Raw genomic sequence first — 14,448 nt, 5'->3', positions numbered from 1 at the left:
CCATTAGACAGATTACACACGATATTCAGAGTCGCTCACGCTAAGCGCATTCCCCATAGCGTTTTCGACGCAGCGTCTCGTTCCCTCGAGGAACCATGGTTACATGCGTAACCTAGAGACGTTACTTCGAGGAACTAGGGTTACATACGTAACCTAGTATGTTTGGGTATAATGACAGCTGGACCAATCCATACACTTCCAAACTATTGCATTCTGTCTAATGAGAGTATTTACACAATGTATAAGCTACTGATTGTCTATTGTGTTGTTTTGCTTTAACTGTACCTTTAGGAGTGCTTACAGTCTCTCTCCAAATTTAGAAGAAAGCATCTGCAATATTTGTTATTGACTGGCCAGTTCAATACACAACTATTAGCCTCTGTCAGACTGATTAAACAATTGAAGATGAAGAGTGAAGATGTCTGGACTGAGAGAGAGAGAGAGAGATGCTAGACCTCAAACGACTCGCTCGTCTGCTCTCTCACCACCATTCCATTGCTTTTCAGTCATCTATTCATCTGCTACCCCTCCCTCTACCTCTCGTTCGCTCCTGGACTATGTTTGATTCATGCCAGAGATGATTCACACTCCACCATATCCGGCATGAGGGAACCCTCACTCTCCATCCATAATTCAGAACCCCTCTCTCTCTGTGAGTGTGTGTGTATATGTGTGCGCGCGCATCTTCATCCTCTCACACACTGCCTGTGTCTTGTGCAGCTGTCGATGCATCGGGCAGAAGATCGTGCCGTATATAAGGGGGGGATCTGTGAAAGCACACAGGTAAGAGAGAAATCCCTTACTTTCTCTGCAAGTTCTCAGTTTCAGAAGATAAATTAATATTGATGGATTGGGATGTGGATTATGGACGTTTGAAGTTAGTGGAAAATATAAGGCATGAGAGGGAATGAGATTGGGAGCTGTAGAGTGATTGAAAGTGGAAAAGAGATTGTGTGGGTAATTTGATGGTTAGGGATGGGCGGTGCTCGATGTTGTCTCTCATGTGATGCATTGTGCAATTAGAGCCACTCTGGGAAAGTTATATATATCGCTGCTCTCTTATGTGTGTGTGTGTGTGGCTGCTTGTTGCCATATGACTGTTTATTCATCTTCAGTGAAGGCACTCATGCTATATTCATAGGCTGTTGTGCCTTGTTCAGCTGAAGTGTGTGTGTGTGTGTATGGTGATGAGAACAGCTCAATAATGCAGTTACTTGAATGTAACACATTTGCTGCACATTTGACTTTTTTGAGACTAACACACAAGCATGAAATAATGCATAGTAGGATGACAAATGTGTGTTCTGCAGATGTATTTGTGTTGTTGTTGTGTGTAGTGTGTGTGTGTGTGTGTGTGTGTGTGTGTGTGTGTGGTCCTAGCATTCTTTAAGTTATGGGGACCAAATATCTCCACAACTATAGTAATACCAATAATTTTAAACCTTTTGGGGACCTTTTTTGGTCCCCATGAGGAAACAAACTTATAAATCATACAGAATTAAGTTTTCTTAAGTTTTAAGAATAGAAAATTAAATTAAAAATGCAGTTTGTAAAGTATAAAAACCATTAAGAATATGGAATGTCCCAACAAAACATGGAAACCTAACATTGTGTATTGAAAAGAAAAAAAAGAAAAGAAAAAAAGATAGATCTGCCTGTAGGAAAGTAAAAATCTCGGATATATCAGATGTTTCTCTAGACAGCTACAGTATGAGATCAAATAGAGAGTCTTCTGAATCTTTTGCTTTCCTGCTGAGAAAAAACTAGTAATCTCACGTCTCATCTCAACAATGTCTCAGACAGTGCTCAGATTTGCCAAGATACCTTTCTAACTCTTCCAAGACCAAATTATCTGAGTTTTGCTGATGGTTTTATTTGTTTAAAAGCTCTATATTCTTGGTCTAATTTAAATTTTGAAGAAGCATATTAGACATTTTTGATACAATGAAACTGAGAACTCAAGTCTCCAGATTTTCTGAAAGTTTGCTAAATATTTACTCAGTTTTTGGCAATACCTCTAATCAGCCAAGCTTTGCTGGTTAGCTAAAAATGGAAAAATATTGGCTAATATTATTGATGTTGATCAGTCTCAGTTCCCCAAAGAGTTTATTATGGATAAAGATAACAGCAATCTTTTTATATACTATAAATGCTTAGAATTTTTTATATACAGGTCCTTCTCAAAAAATTAGCATATTGTGAAAAAGTTCATTATTTTCCATAATGTAATGATAAAAATTAAACTTTCATATATTTTAGATTCATTGCACACCAACTGAAATATTTCAGGTCTTTTATTGTTTTAATACTGATGATTTTGGCATACAGCTCATGAAAACCCAAAATTCCTATCTCAAAAAATTAGCATATCATGAAAAGGTTCTCTAAACGAGCTATTAACCTAATCATCTGAATCAGCTAATTAACTCTGAGTTTGTGCGAGAGTTTACTGGTTGTTTTTATGAATTGTCCAGCCCTACATTACTCAAAACCGCAATCATGGGTAAGATTGCCGACCTGACTGCTGTCCAGAAGGCCATCACTGACACCCTCAAGCGAGAGGGTGAGACACAGAAAGAAATTTCTGAACGAATAGGCTGTTCCCAGAGTGCTGTATCAAGGCACCTCAGTGGGAAGTCTGTGGGAAGGAAAAAGTGTGGCAAAAAACACTGCACAACGAGAAGAGGTGACCGGACCCTGAGGAAGATTGTGGAGAAGGACCCATTCCAGACCCTGGGGGACCTGCGGAAGCAGTGGACTGAGTCTGGAGTAGAAACATCCAGAGCCACCGTGCACAGGCGTGTGCTTTTGAACCAGAAACAGCGGCAGAAGCGCCTGACCTGGGCAACAGAGAAGCAGCACTGGACTGTTGCTCAGTGGTCTAAAGTACTTTTTTCGGATGAAAGCAAATTTTGCATGTCATTCGGAAATCAAGGTGCCAGAGTCTGGAGGAAGACTGGGGAGAAGGAAATGCCAAAATGCCTGAAGTCCAGTGTCAAGTACCCACAGTCAGTGATGGTCTGGGGTGCCATGTCAGCTGCTGGTGTTGGTCCACTGTGTTTTATCAAGGGCAGGGTCAATGCAGCTAGCTATCAGGAGATTTTGGAGCACTTCATGCTTCCATCTGCTGAAAAGCTTTATGGAGATGAAGATTTCGTTTTTCAGCACGACCTGGCACCTGCTCACAGTGCCAAGACCACTGGTAAATGGTTTACTGACCATGGTATTACTGTGCTCAATTGGCCTGCCAACTCTCCTGACCTGAACCCCATAGAGAATCTGTGGGATATTGTGAAGAGAAAGTTGAGAGACGCAAGACCCAACACTCTGGATGAGCTTAAGGCCACTATCGAAGCATTCTGGGCCTTCATAACACCTCAGCAGTGCCACAGGCTGATTGCCTCCATGCCACGCCGCATTGAAGCAGTCATTTCTGCAAAAGGATTCCCGACCAAGTATTGAGTGCATAACTGAACATAATTATTTGAAGGTTGACTTTTTTTGTATTAAAAACACTTTTCTTTTATTGGTCGGATGAAATATGCTAATTTTTTGAGATAGGAATTTTGGGTTTTCATGAGCTGTATGCCAAAATCATCAGTATTAAAACAATAAAAGACCTGAATTATTTCAGTTGGTGTGCAATGAATCTAAAATATATGAAAGTTTAATTTTTATCATTACATTATGGAAAATAATGAACTTTTTCAAAATATGCTATTTTTTTGAGAAGGACCTGTATATCTTGACTTTACAAGCCAGCAGTGTAGTGACCCTATAGTACATGTGTATGTGCACATGTCTGAAGTTACCAGAAATGAAAAACATTCAATGCACCTAGTAAAGTTTTTTTTTTTTTTTTTTTTTTTTTTAACCAGCTTGATATACAGGTCAACTTTCAGGCTGGAACACACAAACACACACACACACACACACACACACACACACACACACACACACACACACACACACACACACACACACACACACACACACACACACACACACACACACACACACAAACAAACAAACACAAACAAACATATCAGTAGCTGCCTGTACAAATGTGTGAAGCTTTGCGCTGAATGCAACACTCTTTCCAGCTGGCACCCCAGAGCTGATAAGGAACCTGACACAGCATTTCGTGCACTAGCTTAACATCGAACCTTATAACCATGACCATAAACACACCTCTGTAAACAGACCAAGGCTGCAAAGATATTCATATTCTGCCTCACTGCAGAACAATCAACATTGGTGAGTAACTCAAGAAAAGTACAGACACTACACAGATTTAAACTAGCTGCATATTTTCAGTAGCATAACTAGTTTGATTAATTTTAGTGAACAGGTTTGTGAGAATACTATTTGTGTTTATGGTAAAGTGTATCATTGTCACTATCGTTTTTGTACTGTACAAATAAATATTTTATTTGCAGAATTTCTGTTCAAAGTTCCCTTAAATTTCTACTTCATTTTTCTTAACTTTTAGTGAAGTTAACTTCTTTGTTTGGGGTAGCTTAACTGTAGTTGACTTTAAATCACGAGTAGCTTATCCTGGCATGCTACAGTTTCAAAGGAGCTTCCTCAACACCAAGAACAACACACAAGTCAGATGGTGTGTAACATGCTAGATCCATTCCTCACAATTCTGCTCTAATATTGAAGTCATCTGCTGCACTTTGGGACCCGAAAAGCCTTCAAAAGGAAGGCAAAAGGCTGTGGTATTGTCTGAGAGAAAATCAGAGAGAGAAGCATCTGTCAAGGATGTGAGCTGTCTCTGGAAAAAGAGAAGGAGGAAGAAAAGATTGCTTTTCTGTCTGACTGTGTATCTTGTGAGCTTTCTGGTTTCAAGGGGAAGCAACTTGCTTTTAAAATGCCTTGAGTTAAGAGTAGGCATAAACCATGCTAATGATTAGGCCTGTAATGGCCTGTGTGTGTGTGCGCATGCTGACCCACACTATTGTATTTGTCAGCCATAGGCTCATGAATCACTCTAGTTGATTAAAATGCCTCTAGCATGCAGACTGTGATTACACAGCTGCTACCATTTCAACCCCAGAAAACAGAAAGAGAAAGCTGCGCTAACCAAAGGCATTTCCTCAGATGCAAAGTTTAAAGTCAAACAAGACGGCATTCACAACTCATTTTACTTCTGAAATCTGGTGCATTTCGAAGTGAAACTGGATATCCAGTATGGGAAAATATAGTATGAGACTTTTGAGTTTTATTGATTGAAAAACTAATGGCGTGATATCAGCTGGAAAAAAAAAAAGTCATTAAAAAGGGTCATTTCAGAGACAGAGCATGATATTATATTTTGATAAAATAGAAATACAAGCATTTTAAAATATTATGCAGGACCAGGTTTTATTTTTTATTTTTTATATTTTTTGGACAGTCAGCTTATCTCTGCATTGTCTTTCCATTATGCTGGTTGTGTTATTATCTCGTACCGGACCATTACACAATCGCTAAGCGCTTACTGAAGGCTAATGTTTATGAAAACTGACTTGGAACTACACCAATAAACCAAATTACTTTTGTGTATAATCTGTGATGACTTTTATTATTCGGGCATATGATGAGAGGTCAACCTTGTCCGGTTATGAAATGGGCAGCATGGCTTTTATACTTTCAATTAGCAAATTGTTGGTTTTCAGGAACATACGAATATGTTATTCACTTCTAGATGTTTTCCATTTTTATAAATGAGTTTCTATATTTGTTCTATCTGTGAATATCATGGACTCATTTTGATTTTAGGAGCAGCTTGTAGGTGGCACATGTGATGAAATAATGAGGAAGTCATGTTTTGGATCAAAAATGCTTTGCATTTTCATCACTGTGATTTTCTCTCAGGTATGTGATTTTTTTTTTCTTCTATTTTATGTTTTTAAGGAAAATATTCAAAATTCTGTATATTAAAGGGGTCATATGATGTTGCTAAAAAGACCATTATTTTGTGTTTTGAGTATTTGGTGTAATGCAATGTGTTTACGTGGTTTAAGGTTAAAAAAACACAATATTTTCCACATATTGTACATTGTTTCTCCTCTATGTCCCACCTTTCTGAAACGCATCGATTTTTTTACAAAGCTCATCGTAAAAAGAGCAAAAAGTGAGGTGTGCTCTGATTGGCCAGCTATCCAGTGCATTGTGATTGGCCGAATTCGTCAAGCACGTGACGGAAATGTTACACCACTTAACATACTGTGATGCCGTTTGTCTCGGAGCACTGAGATAAAACCAATAAAGCCCATTACAAATGAGGCATTTGTAGCATCGAGTGGGGACATAATTACTGATTATAATGACTTATACTGTCTTTTTACGTGTTGCGTTGCGGATCGCTCTGCGTAAACATAAAACCATGTCTGCATTTGTAATCAGAGAAACGACAAACAACAAGGGCTACTCTACACTGCTCAAAACTCGCATTTGAATCATCAGTGGCAAATTCTTTAAATATGTAAACGTACTTACAGGCTGTGAGTCAGAAGCGCTAGACTGTCCTTGCAAAGTTGGAATTGCCCCACTTAGAAACAGCCTTTGTGCATAGCCTTCCCAGGATCAAGAAACAGTCCACAGTAAAATGTGCTGCAAACATCTGAATATTTATAAATACATCTTAACCACTGATTTCTAGTTGTGTCCTCTTTTGGAAGGCCAAACAAAGTAGTTTCGCTTTCACAGTGAAACACACAGCGTCTATTGACATGGCAGCGGCGGCAACAACAATACTACAACGAGAATAAAAGGTATGCCTTCTTTCTTTGCGTGAACATCTCGGCGGCGTTATGCAAATCTTCCCACATAGTGACGTAGATAAGTGGGGGCATGTTAGAATGAGCCGTTATAGGGGGCTGTGGTTGACTCTTAACTTTTATAAAGAATATCTCTTTAGATTTGAGACTCTAGTCTTTGCAACTTTACAGACCTTCTTCATGCACCAAGAGCTTGTAACACTCCAAAGAGAAAGGAAAAAATTAAATCGCATCATATGACCCCTTTAAGCAACTCTTCTTTGTATTATGTTTTTGGTTGAAAACTTGTTTTTAACTGATCATTAAATATCAGAAATAGAATATGACCACAGACATTTAGCGTGTTTTGATGAAACCTTCATCTGCATTAGTGGCCTGCATTCTGAAATATTGATCAAACAGTGTTTAAAAGCTGAGGCGCAGTGCTGTTGATGGCCTTGGTTGGCACCAGGTTTTTCGCAAAAGGCTGTTTTAATTTGTCCTGCAATATATCTGGTTAAACCTAATCAATCATAAATAAACACATTACAGTTTATTTATGGTGTTTGTTATTTTTTTTTTAATTTCAGTCACATTTAATCATATGTGAAGAACACTGCAGTTTTTAAAGCTGTGCAAGTGCTTTATCTGTTGCATCATTATCTTTTAATGCGTTTAATGCTGTACTGATTTAATACACAGGTAGTTTGGACTGTAGTGTTGTGCTCATGAAATTTGTGATTTATATTTTATATGTTCATGGAAGGTTTGAAAACTTCAAGGCCAAAGATGTGAGCTGCTGTCTGTTCCAATTAAACAGCATCTTGATTGTTGCAGTGAGATGTCATTTTGTACAATTGTGCATTCATGAGATATAATGAGTGATGCTGTCTGTGATTCTGATATTTTATTCTGTTATCAGTGTTGTGATGCCTCGCAGCGAATGAATGCGTGCAGAATACATTATGACTCTTCTCATGTGCACACACACACACACTGGGGCTGAGCAATATGCAGACTATCCACAATATATTTGCCATTATTTTGCATGTCAGAATTGTGTAATGTTGTTTTTTTATTTGGCAATTTTACATTTCTGAAAGACTGTTCTTACACTATTTGTGATATAATTTTTTAGATGTAACTTTTTAATATAAGAGTGTAAGGTCAAAGATATTTTATAGGTGTTTCAGGAGTTAAATCAATTGCATTTTTATCTTATTTTGGGAACAATGGCTGTTTGGCTGAAATGATGAATAATCTGATTGAAAATTAACGAAGTTAATAAAATAATAATAATAATAATAATAATAATAATAATAATAATAATAATAATAATAATAATAATAATAAACAGTGTATAAATATGGTAATAAATTATAGTATACGTCACATTTCGGGAAAGAAAATTTGATAGGAAATCTCTTCTTTTCTCAACTTCTTACCTGCCCACATTACATCACCAACGGTTGACATCGCTCATGTTGTTGGAAGGCATAATCTATCATGGAAAATGAATGACTCCTAATTGCTTTGAATTGTGTGACCCACTTGTAGGGCCAATGTTAAAATGTGAAAAGGACTGTCTGTGCTCATGATGAATGCTGCTTCTTTGCTCATTTAACTGCTGATAGTTGTGGGTAAAAAATGTCTGGAGATAATTAGGCACAGACAGAGAACTGTAGCGTGAATGTTCAGTTTGTTTCATCATTGGCTGTCTCTATCACTGTCAGTAACAACAGATTTGTTTATGCAGGTCTGTCAGAGGCTGGACACACAAATAGCTCAAGGCACCGAAGATCGCACTGCAGTTTTTCCTGTAACTAGTAGATTGATGGAAAGAACACTGTATGTTTCAGCATGTGTTTTCACACAGCGACAGAACTCATACACCTCGGTTGGTTATTTTAAGAGTCATTATGTAGTTAATCATGGAGCAGGAAAGTGACTTAACAGCTGTTTCATGTGCAGCAAGGCTACAGAGTGTTTCTCATGAAATACAAGCCAGCTGATGAATGTTCTTTACTTGTTAAATATCTTTCTATCTGTCTGTCTGTCTGTCTGCTTTTTCATTTACTCATAGCTTTTTTTAAGCCTTCGTGTTTTATAATGAAGGATGCACATTAGGTCATTCATGTTTGTTTGTATAATTTATCATCTTTGTTTTGCCACAGATAATGATGGGAATTTTGGCACACAAATCTGGTTAAACACCCTAATGTGTAAAAAAAAAAAACATGGTAACACTCATTAACTTTACAGGTGTTACAGGTGACTGTCAACAGAGAAGCCTTCTAGCAACCAAACTGTGGGGGTTGAATGATGCTGTGCAACTGTGCATTTGTTCTGTAGTCGTACAATTATCAACAAAGAAAACAATTTACCGTGTTTTGAACACCTGTTACTGCAAACTTTGTTGAACAGGGGCCTGTTCTTCGTGTCTCACTAAATACATCTGAGTTGATTTGAAAGATGCCAGATCTTCTAATCTTGATAACTGATCTCTGGCTAATTTGGTTCTTCAAACGGATTTGCGGATTTGATTAAAATATCTGGATTAAGTTGTCTAAGATTACTGTGCAAGTGTGCGTTCTCGTGTTCCCCGTAAAGGGCAGATGTATTGATACTCAAAACCACAATCAGCAATGCAGCAATTGGCTGGTGGCAAGACAGCTAATTAATGAAATCATATAATTAAAAAAGCGACCCGACACAAAGCTTGAAAAATTTCTGGACCTTTATAAGAAAACAGCCAAGTGAACAAAACTAGATGAATGAAATGTGCACTGTTTTTATTTTATTTATTTTATATATATTTTTGCATGATTCCCAATTATTTATATTCACAATTACTAGTATTTGTACAAGCTTTACATTTTTAGTTCAGTGTTGTAATAAGCAATTCATGTAATTTTATCTTTGAAGCAGACTTGTTATGTGACAGCATTAATTAAAGTTTCTTAAGGGTCAAAATCAAGTTATCTGCATCTCCTGCGCTCCATCAAGCCCCTCCCATAATAGCTGTCAGCACTCAAATTAATGCACGACTCCTGTTAACTGTACAGCATGTGTGTAAGATTCTAATACAATCATGAAGTTATTTTATCACAAATAAAACCTGTTGCTATGACAGCAAGTCCAGGGTGAGCTTTGAAGAACCAAATAATCCAAGATCATGCCAAATTGACAACAATCAAATTCAGCTAACTGAGTCAACGACGTAGGTTTATTTTAATTTAATTTAATTTATACAATTATATTTTCTAATCTAAAAAAAATAATTTGTAAAAAATAAATTATGATTATGTGTATATATATATATATATATAACACACACACACACACACACACACACACACACACATATATATATATATATATTTATATATATATATACACACACTTTTTTTTTTTTTTTTTTTTTTTTTTTTATATGTAATATTGTATTAGTTTTTATATATAGAATTTCTGATGTGATAAGAAATCGGTTGTTCTCGACAATAGCTATCCATGCATATAATATATACCTGTACATACAATTATTTTGTCTAATTTTAAATTTCTAAAATATCTGGTACTTGTAAAAAAAGATATGCGTTGTTGAAAGATATTAAAAGTCATCCAAATATTAATGTATATTTTCTTATTGGACTGGCAGAGTTTTCCACTTGCAGTATAAACAAGTTGCAAACGAAAAAAGTGCAATAAGACAAAAAAATCTTAATATGTCATGCATTGTTGCTTCTTAAGATTTTGCAGTCAATAGTGTAATTTGACTTCAGCAGTTTCTTTTTCCATTCAGTCCTGATGAGAGAGCACTATGAAACCATGCTTAACATCACGCTACCCTGAAAAACAGCATCCACATTAACCTGAGTGCCTACAGAAAGCTACAGACTTTGGCCCTGACCTGTGTGCCTGTGTCCTGTGTGAAAGAAAGAGCCAGGCAGAGTGATTAATAGTCATGATCAGCAGGTTAAGGAATGTGCTCTTTTGGCCTAGAGCATCGCACCACATTTATCTCCTCAACCAACGGATGCTTTATGGAGGACAGCTTCCTCAAAAAGTCTAAGTGACCTAGCCAGAGGGAGCTGAGGAAGCGTGGGTGGGAATTTTGCAATGGTAATGCAACATGGAAGCAACTCAAAGTTGGGAACATAGCTAGCCGAGTGGTATGAGTCAAATCCCACGGGTGCTTCATTGTTTGCATGGATAGTTGCCCCAATGTGGTTTCTGCATGACACATATTCAATGAGAAGTAATGTGGGCCATCTTTTAGATTCACAAAAACATATTAACATGCAAGAATTCACACTTATGCTTTCTGAGCCAAATAAACTCGTTTAGCTTGAGCAAAAGCAGATACGTGACCTGACCCAATCACTGCAATTGACATCAGCAGTTTGTACATTTTTCAACACACATTAGCATAGAGCATGAAATGGCGTGTGTTTAGAAAGAAAATAGAGTCAATTTTGAGTCTGTGTTGACGTTTTCTGCAAATTCTGTATTTTCCTACTATGTGGGTTCATTTTATGCTGTGGGTTCAAATATCTGGGTTTGCCTAGAAACGTTTTTCTTTTGTAGTGATGTGTTTGAGACCGAACGGCTTTGAAAAACATGTTTTTTTAATAATTTTTTTTATATTTTGAAGCTCTAGTGATTTGACACTTCATAGGGTGCAAAGTGACAGACGACAACAGAACCCATTTCATGAGACATGTCAGAAATTTGATTTGACACATTTTATTTAATGTTTTATCCAAATGGCAGAACAGCACTGAATGTATGAGCTCTCAACCTGTTGCAAACGATCCTTGAACATAAATGTTCATGCAACAATAAGCCTGGAAGTGGAACATTAAAAGAGTATTTTAGTCAAAAAGTACAAATCTGTCATTATTTATTCAACTCCATGTCGTTCCAAGCCTGAACAACTAAACCCATCCCCCGCCCCCAACTCACACACAAAACTGACATATTTCTTCTACATAACTGCATAACATTTTAGTCGTTGGTAAAGTGCAAAATGATAAAAATGGGTAACAAATAAAAGTTTAATCATAAATAAAGCATGTATCAATCATATACAATGATCAACATACTGTAAATACAACCTGAGCTCCTGAACAGCTTTAGAACAGTGTTTTTAGTATCACTGAGGTATTATTATAGTTTTCCCCATATATTTTAAATTAGATTTTAGTTTTGTATTTTCTGTTGTCATTTAAATTTATGTAATTTTTTTTTATAATTTAGTAGGGTGTTTTTGTCATTTTTATTATTAATTGTTTTATTTTTTCTATTTTTTGTTTTTATATATATATATATATATATATATATATATATATATATATATATATATATATATACTTTATTTTTGGTATATATATAATATACTGTATATATATTTTATATAAAGTATATATTTTGTTTATTTAGTTTAAGGTTTTTTTGTATTTTGTTTTTGTATTTTAGTGTTTATTTTGTTTGCTGTTATTTCAGTTTAATTATCTTCATGATGCATATTTGTCATCTCTGATATTGTTGTTGGAATGAAAAAAAAAATTAAGAATAACAAAGCAAGTTTCAAAGCAAAACAATTATTCTGTGGCATAAGAAAGTAGTTGGCGTAATGCCCCATTAATGTGCTAGTATGCTAGTATAAACAGAATAACTGATAAATAACTGTCTGACAACAGCCAGAATAATTGAACTATGAATCATCTGTGGTGCATCAATTAATTATACTGTCCATCATGAATTATTCCTTACATATAAAATTCCAAAACTTGTATTTCATGTTAGAGGTATGAGTGATTTAAGTCCCCTCAATATTATGAATACACACGTAGTTATGGGTTAGACAAGTCGTCACAAAAAACGTATGTGTGTGCAGACATGTTGTGTTTTTCTGTGTTTGTCACTCTGCTTTAGTCTTTCGTTACATGATGGTGTTTCTCAAAAGGGTCACGGCACTTTTAGTTGAATTTACCCCGTTACTTCATCACGGCCTTGTCGTACTTTAGTCTTTAGAAACTAGTCGCAAAGACCAGCCTCATTTCAATGACACCAATCCTGAAGTCTCTCATAACAAGTTATTCTGTCCAACTCAACGGGTGGCTCCTGCTCGTGCTTCGCATGCAGCTGAATTGATTAGGAAGAAGAATTAGTTTGCCTTCAGCAATAAATAAGAGAGAGTTTGTTTGACAAACGTTGTTTATTCTTTGTGCTCAGGAGAGAATGTAAAGCCTGCAGCTGTCAAACTGAGCTCTTGTGTGTGTGTGTGTGTGTGTTATATTACCCTAATGGATGTACAAATTAGTTTCCCCTAAGCAATGTGACTAACCTACACACACACAAAAAGCTTAAATTTGCCACATCTGCCAATGTTGGTTGAATTTCAGAGGCACACACTGCGTACCATAAGCGCTCACATGTTGGTGTTATTATATAGATGTGGCCTAATGGTTAGAGAGTTTGACTCCTAACCATAAGGTTGTGGGTTTGAGTCTCGGGCCGGCAATACCACGACTGAGGTGCCCTTGAGCAAGGCACTGAACCCACAACTGCTCCCCGGGAGCCGCAGCATAAATGGCTGCCCACTGCTCCAGGTGTGTGTTCACGGTGTGTGTGTGTTCACTGCTGTGTGTGTGCACGTTGGATGGGTTAAATGCAGAGCATGAATTCTGAGTATGGGTCACCATACTTAGCTGTATGTCACGTCACTTTTTTTCATTTGATACCTGATTTGTATGTGTTCAACAAAAGAGATAAATCAGAGGTGAAAACTGGATCCCTCTCATTGTTGTTGTCCTGTTTCTATTTTTGTCATGCTGCAGAGCAGCTCAAACGACTTTTATTTTCATTTACCAATTTTGCTATTTAATAGCACACTAAAACATTCGCGAATATCTTGTTTTTGAATGCAAAAAATAAATAACTGAAATAAAAAACTTTTTTTTTTAATTCAGAATGCATATAACATGCATATTAAGTGCAGTGAAGCACTGATTTAGCGGAGTCAGAGAAAACACTTAGTTAATATAGTGAATATGTGTTCCCTAATCTAAAGTGATACTAAAATTTCTCAGTGAATATTGTTCTACACCATTTTTTTTTTTTTCAATGTATGAATGTTATATTTTAATTTAAAGTTAAATAAGGAATTATATAAGTAAAACAACCTTTCATTCATCAGTATTGCCTTATTCAGCCCAACTGGTGAATTTAGTTTAAATTGTATGTGGCTACAAAGTTACATTACAAACACAAAAATAATTGCAAGTAATGCAATAGCAGATCCAACAATTATGAGAATTGAAACCAGCACTTTATTTCGAGAAGTAACTTAATGGTGACATACAACATGATCGTGAAATGTAAAGCTACACTCAACTATGAAAAGACTCATAAAGCCATTTCACACAATTTGAGATTTATCTGGATTTTCCCGATTACCACATTTTTATTTAATATAAAAATTTTTTTTTTTTTTATTAAATGTTTTTTTTATTTGTTGTTTTATAGATAGATAGATAGATAGAATGCTTTAAAATGCTTTTCACAATAAGAAAAAATGGATCTTTTGAGAACTGTTGACTGAAAGATTGGATTCCAGAATGGTTCTTTTATGGTATCATTGCAAAAAAAAAAAAAAAAAAACTTTATTTGCAACCTTTGTTTATAAGAGTGTATTGTC

At 36.1% G+C, this 14,448-nt stretch overlaps 1 long non-coding RNA gene across 1 annotated transcript; it reads left to right on the top strand.

Moving 5' to 3' along the window:
- The first annotated feature begins 354 nt into the window (after positions 1 to 354).
- On the top strand, positions 355 to 9,687 carry LOC122147055. The gene is made up of 5 exons (XR_006161398.1): positions 355 to 652; positions 721 to 783; positions 4,104 to 4,257; positions 5,767 to 5,862; positions 8,503 to 9,687. It is a non-coding gene; the product is annotated as an uncharacterized LOC122147055 (long non-coding RNA).
- The last annotated feature ends 4,761 nt before the right edge of the window (positions 9,688 to 14,448 follow it).

This window comes from Cyprinus carpio, chromosome A12 (assembly GCF_018340385.1).
Source record: "Cyprinus carpio isolate SPL01 chromosome A12, ASM1834038v1, whole genome shotgun sequence".
Classification (NCBI taxonomy): Eukaryota; Metazoa; Chordata; class Actinopteri; order Cypriniformes; family Cyprinidae; genus Cyprinus; species Cyprinus carpio.
This window is presented reverse-complemented; position numbering and strand designations above follow the sequence as displayed.